Genomic DNA, 6966 nt, shown 5'->3' with positions numbered 1-6966 from the left:
GGATTACTTGATTTACAAAACAATTCTTAAGTCTCTAGTTTCTGTAAAAACCATGTTCAATTCTATTTTGCATGACATGATGCATTTTTATGCTTTGTAGAGTTTTTTATTTTTTTCTCTTGAAAATTCCTTAGCCATTTTTCTCAGGTTTCTTCCTCTCACGCACTGTTGATCACACATGACAGCCTTTGGCTCTTGCTTCAAAATTAGATCAGGAATCCAACGAGTCTACACCACCTTCATTGCTGCCCTCCTAATGCAGCCATGATAATCTCATGCCTGATTATTGCCCTAGCTCATAGATGCCTCTCCTGATCCTATCCCTGCCCTTTACACTAGATTCTCAAGGGGAACGGCAAAAATTGCCATTTGAAAATGTAAGTCAGATCACTTCACTCTCCTGTGTCCCCTACTATCTGGTTACTGGATCACATCCAACACTGCTCCCTCTCTTTCCTCCACAACAGTCATATCAGCCTCCTTTCTATTTCTGGAACATTCCTGGGATTCTTCTACACTGGACCTTTGCTCTGTTATCTCTTTTTGGAATGCTGCTGTGTAAGATAGGAGCAGATTAATGCCTTCATTTAAATGGCCCAAGCACCCTACTTATCACTCCCACACTGTCCTCTTTCTGGGGTTCCCTTGGTCCTTCTAATCCTTCCTAATTTTTCTTTCATTTATTAGGCACTACAATTTCCAAAAAAAACCATTTGTCTATTTTATTTATTGTGTTTATTACATATTGTCTGTTTCTCCTGGCAAGACACACGTTCTTTGCAGCAGGGGTCTTAGTTTTTCTTTATTACTCCTTGACACATCCTAACCATCCAAGCAGTGTCTGCCCCAGAGCTAGCACTCAGTAAAGAGTAACTCACTGAAAGTTGGTCCTCAGTGTGTCAAAGTTAATAAAGGAATGAGATCCAAGAGGTGAGGCCTAGTGGGAGGAGTTTAGGTCACTGGGGGAGGGGGAGCTGGCATTGGAACGAATAGTAAGTTTCAAGGGGACCCTGAGTTAGTTCTTATAACAAGATTGTTGATGAAAAACCTTCCTTGAATCCCAAGCTTCTTTGGATTTGTTTTACAACAGGATCTCTTTCTTTCAGATGTCAATAGTGATGTAATCTGCTACCAAGTCCTCTTCTGACTGAACTGAGGTCGATACTGTGAGCCAAACAAACCTTTTCTCTTTGTATCATTTCAGCCACGAGTATTTTACTATAGTAACAAAAACTGTACTAATACATCATCTAATCTGATAAAATTAATATTTCACTAAGCTATTCTATATTCATTTCAATTTTTGACTTATATGGGTTTATTTCTATAATCTCATTTCATATGTTATTTGTGATTTTTTTACTTTAAAAATGATTTATCCTATTGGATAAATAGAGATGTTACTATTCTTTGTTCTTATTTCTTATCCTCTCTTGACTTGTAAATTACAGATCCTGTATCTATTCTTACAGAATTACTTATATATCGAATTTATTTATTTATTTATAAATTTAGTGTTGGGGGTGGAACTCATGACCTTGCACATTCTAGGTAAATGTTTTACCAGTGAGATATAGTTATCTAGCCCTGAGCATGTTTATATAATAAACTCTAAATTCATTTTTCTATAACCATGTATATTAATAACATTTGTTCAAGTTCTATATATAAAATCTCAATAATTAACATTCACCCTTTAATCATAATTTTGCCATGTCATGGGTTGCCATGATATTGTGTTTTCTGGAAGTTTTCATCAATTCTTATTTCCTTAATTCAGGCAGTCATACCTACAAACATTGTTACCATTGCACTTGCTGGACACATTGGCTGGGTATAACATTCCAGGGTTGCGATTTCAGTTTCCTGTACCTTGCTGTAGATTCTCCTATTCACCTTCAGTATTTGTGTAGATATCTGAAGACAGTAGGCCTTCTGTCTCATAAGTCCTTTGCTTATATGACTGCAGAAATCTTTCCTTATCCCTGGATTTCAAGAAATTGACTAGCATATGACAAACGGTGAATTCTTCCCTAGCACTTCTTTTTGAAGCACATAAACTTTTGATCCATGCATACATTTATTCTTTCATTAAAAAATCCCCCCCCTTTTTTTATTCCATTAGTTGTGTGTAGGAGACTATTATTAAGATGCCTGGACCCATGGCCTTTAGTCCATCCAATCCACATCCTCCTCTCAGAGGGTTTGTGTGGATTTTGCAATTGTTTGTCACTCAGTGCTTTGCCTTCTAGATGTAAACCATTGACTCTGCAAAAGATTGTTCAATCTTTCTTTCCTTTACACACCTTCCTCCTAGGGAGATCTAAATAAAGTTTGTTGTTGTTGTTATTCTTTTTATGAGACTCTGACATTTAGACAGGAGCTCAATATCTACAGTTTCATGCTGGGAGCCATTAGCCAAGTAGGTATGACAATTTCCTTGCCAGCGTACCCCATGTTGCTGACATGTTGCAGTGACATTATATGTAGGTGACCTTGCTCAAGGACCAAGGCAGATTAGGGTGTTCCCGGTTTTAAGATAATCCTGTTTAGGGCGTTCCCAGTTTAGGTTCCAGGTTTAAGGTTTAAGATTATTCCTGCTGGGAATAGGGCGTATCCTGCTGCCTGAGTTCCCCTTGAGTTCTCACGGGATTCAGACAGTATATTTTGGAGATAGAAGCCCAGTGGAGGTGAATTTGGGAGAGAACGTGGATTTGGGAAGAGAACGTGGATTTCCCCAGAACGTGATTGCAGACGGCTGGTGTGAGTTCGGGAATAAAGAGTTGCTGTTTGAATCTACAAGCTGTGTGGTGGCTCGTGATTGTGTGCCCAGCCAGACTGCGGCATTTGTGCCCAGCCAGACTGTGGCAGTTTCATCCAGGGTTTTCCTAGCCTGTCTGTGCATCTCTCCAAATTGGTGTTTCACATTGATAAAAAATGTTTTAAAATCCTACAATTCAAACATAGAAAAAAATCTTTAAAATAATGTGTTATAGATTTTCCTGACTTATTGGGGTTCAATTTTTTTAGTTTTACTTTATTATGGCACAAACATAATAGGCATTATCAATAGACTTTCTAGCTATGATCCAACTTGATTTTTTTTCAGGCTGGTGATGTAGTATCGTACTCCCTTGGTACTGGGTAGTAGTAGCAGCAAGAAGCTGCTCCGCGTTGCCATGCAATCATGAGGCTCAAGAACTGATACTCTACTGTTTGTCATGTTGCTAAGCTACGAGATTCTGTAGGTTAGATGCATTTTCAACTTACAATTTCTACTTATAGTGGGTAAAGCAAGAAGAATCTCTCTGATATTTTCCAACGAGCAGCTAAGCAGCTTAGGTAATTATTCAGATTGTTTTGTTTTTGATAGTAAGTACTGAGAGTTACTTTGTGAAAAGAAAAGCCAGGAGCAAGTAAAAATGATATGAGCTCATGCAACTACTAGCTACAGGGATATCTCCTGATTTTCTAGATTTCTTAATTCCCTTCTCACTATATTTTTTTATTTTACCTTTTTTTTTCCTATTAAGATCCACAGAACAATACAGAGAAAGCAAAAAATATTTGTTTTATTGTGGATTTATTCACAATTTATGTCATTGAATAGAATTTTAAGCTAATTTTATGAGGACATTATAAGTCATCTAGTATACAGTGGCTAGTTAATCAGGAGAAGGAAATTTAGTCTCCAGATTCATGCTGTTATAAATTGAGATATTCTATCCAATTTTTTTATGAAGGAGCAAAGGGGGGTTTCATTAAATTTCAAAGGCCTGTCTGTGTCCAACCATCAATGTGCTATTATTACACTTAATGTCTCATTCCTCATAAGGGAAATCTTTTTCTTTTTTCAAATCCCCTGTCACTTTCCAAATCATCATTTTTGAGCATCTACCAATCAAAGGAAATTGTGATTCTTTGAGCCTCTCAGCTGTACTCTTTGTTACCATGGAAACCAAGCCAAACTGTTACCAAGGTTACCTCCTGAAACCATTATTTCATTCTCATTATCAGCTTTTCCTAGGATTAATAAATTCTTTGATATTTTGACATAAATGATGATATATTTGTGTATAATTTATGGACTGGTATAAGGCTATTTTTAATTCTCTCCCCTTTAAAATTATACATAGCTGCACATATAGTTCAAGATGGAAAGACAAGCACACTATTATGATAATATTTTGAGCAATTGATTGTCTGGCAAGAGAATTAATTAGAGATTGAGGCTGGGAATAATTTCCCTTTAGCACAGATTTGGTAGCTAAAGGTTACTTTTTTTTTTTTCCTACACATGATTTCATTCTGCAGAACTGTATACCATAATACTATAAATGCTTCTGTTGGTCTTCTGTTTTTGTAATCAACCTATGGGTGGAGCCCAGAGGACCTGGCTTTAGACAAACAATAGAAGGTACACTGTAGAAGCCCTGAAAACACAAAAGCAATTGTGTGTAAATATGTAAATCATGGCAACAGGAAATGTGATTTCATTAAATAGCTAATCTAATATTGTTGAGAGTCAACACTATTTAACAAATCAGGAATCTGGAGTATATCTTAGAAGAATCTTATATTTTCAGATATTTATAATATTTCAATATTTGAAGACTTTTAGAATGTTTTAAAAATATCTTCTGATACCCACCCAAAGGCAAACAAACCCAAAACACCAACTGTTAAAAAGACAATGGACTCAGAGGTGGGAGTTGGAGATATGACACTCTTACTTTAAAACTTTTATATGATTTGGCATTTATGTTTCGAATATTCAGTGCTCGAAACAAGCTTCAAATGAATGTCTTTGTTCTTTTGCAACGTGGAGTGGTGTTTTTCACAGATAACGGAATGTGCAAGAGTTTTTGTCGGCCCTGATTGAAGATGAGCACAATCACACGTGGTAGATTTTGTAGAAGGGTCTGACTCTCCACACATTTTCGAGGTTGTCTCTTTATTTCCTTTTTTTTTTCCTAGTAGGAGGTATGCAGGAGTGGAATCTAGGGCCTGGATGGGGTGCATGAGCACAGGGACGGGCGAGACCTGCAGTGCCTGGGTGTGACATACGGATGTACCTCCAGGAGTTAGGGGACTGAGAGGAACCAAGAGACACTTCAAGACAGAACAGGAAGGTTTAACTACAAAGGATTATTTATAGATACATGGACATGAGATCTAAGAGGAATCACCTGAGTCCACTACTCAGTCTCACAGAAACAAGCAGGTGGATGACAGAAGTGACAGACAGAGAGAGAGAGAGAGAGAGAGAGAGAGAGAGAGAGAGACAGACAGACAGACAGACAGACATTGGCTTCCTGGAGAGGGTAAGATGAGGAGAGCTATTCTGATCACCGCATTCTCCTCCCATCTCGCACCTCCCCATTGGCTAAATTCCGTTGGGAAGCCGGAGAAAGTGAGGCTCTCTTTTACAGAGGAAAGAAGTCAGCCTCTCTAGGAAGAAAGCAGTGTAAGGATAGGTGGAGAAGGGAGGAATCGATCTTTACCCAAAAGGAAAACCCTTTTCTGGTTTTGTTACAACTAGAATTGTTCACCTTTCAGAAAAATAGTGATCACTATACAAACCTGCCATGTGTAAAATGTGAGCGACCTCCTCTGAGATAGGGAACACTGTATATGGTGTACCCAGCTAAGTCATGTCCTGGGTCTGAGCAAATCTTCAGAGTGAAGAATCTGGCCTGGCCCCGTGCAGGACATCTTTTAGTTACAATGCCATACTGGCCAGGAAAGTGATACTACTTTGAATTTAAATTTCATTACATCAAAGGGACATCCTGATGGAACTTAAAAGGTGGAGAACTAATCCCATAAAAGTAGAATTTCTTTGAATTGTTTTTTCTCCAGCCCTTATTTAGGATGGACATCTATCTATCTATCTATCTATCTACCTACCTACCTACCTATCCATCCATCCATCCATCTTCTATCTCCTGATTAGGGAACTCAACAAAATGGTTCCTTTCAACCTTACTTGTTTATATTTAGAATTTTATTTTTATTTATTTATATGCGGTGCTGAGAATCAAACCCAGTGCCTCGCACATACTAGGCAAGTCCCCTACCACTGAGCTACAATCACAGCCCATGGAGCAATGACTTTAAATAAAGACCTTTTGCTTAAAAAAAATGCTTGCAGGCACCTCTGGAGTCCTTGTTTCACTTGAGAAAAGTGTTTGAAGGATGAAAAGAAGAAGGAAGAAAATTCCTGTGCATTAGATGTAACGTTAGGGGATCAGATAGGTGGATGCTTCATTTAATTTAGTGAATTACAGCAAACTGACAAGTTGAGTCATTTTTTTTTATCCATTTTATAAATGCTGTGTATGTTGTCTACAAAATTTGATTCCAATCATGTCTGTTGACTGGGATTCTGCTGAAGGTGATTATGAGCCATAAAATACCACAAGTTAGGAGAGGAACAAAATGTGAAAAAAGCTTAGCGCCAGGCAGCTTATGAATAACCATGTGATCTGCCAAGGGGGTTCATGTTGCTTCTTGGGACCTGACATTTGTCCACTCTGTTAGAACTCTCCTGTTGACGGCCCTCTTATATTTATCAAGAACAGAGTGTTGAGGGATGAACGGAGTTAATAAGCAACCGCAATCTCCCCATTTGTATGACTGAGTCTAGGAGCCCTCTGTATCAGGTAAAGGTGTGAAACTCCACCTTCCATTTACACAGAAAGCTTGATGACTCTGCTACCAGGAGAGAGTTGAGGAGAAAAATCACTTATAACAGTTGATTTTTTTGTTTACTTAAACTGTGATTAACAAAGTAGGAGACCCTAGGAGGTCTCACAGAAACCCACCACACCCTTTCCTTCTGTTATCCTGCTAGAGAAAGAAAAGATCAGATTGTCTACTAGTTTACGTAAACACAACAATAAAAACTATACTTCATAGTTGCAGTTTTAAAAACCACTCTATATGGCAAAAAAAGACTTTAAT

This window comes from Marmota monax, unplaced genomic scaffold (genome assembly GCF_021218885.2).
Source record: "Marmota monax isolate L192 unplaced genomic scaffold, Marmota_monax_Labrador192_F-V1.1 WCK01_AAM20220418_F8-fsc00022, whole genome shotgun sequence".
Classification (NCBI taxonomy): Eukaryota; Metazoa; Chordata; class Mammalia; order Rodentia; family Sciuridae; genus Marmota; species Marmota monax.
This window is presented reverse-complemented; position numbering follows the sequence as displayed.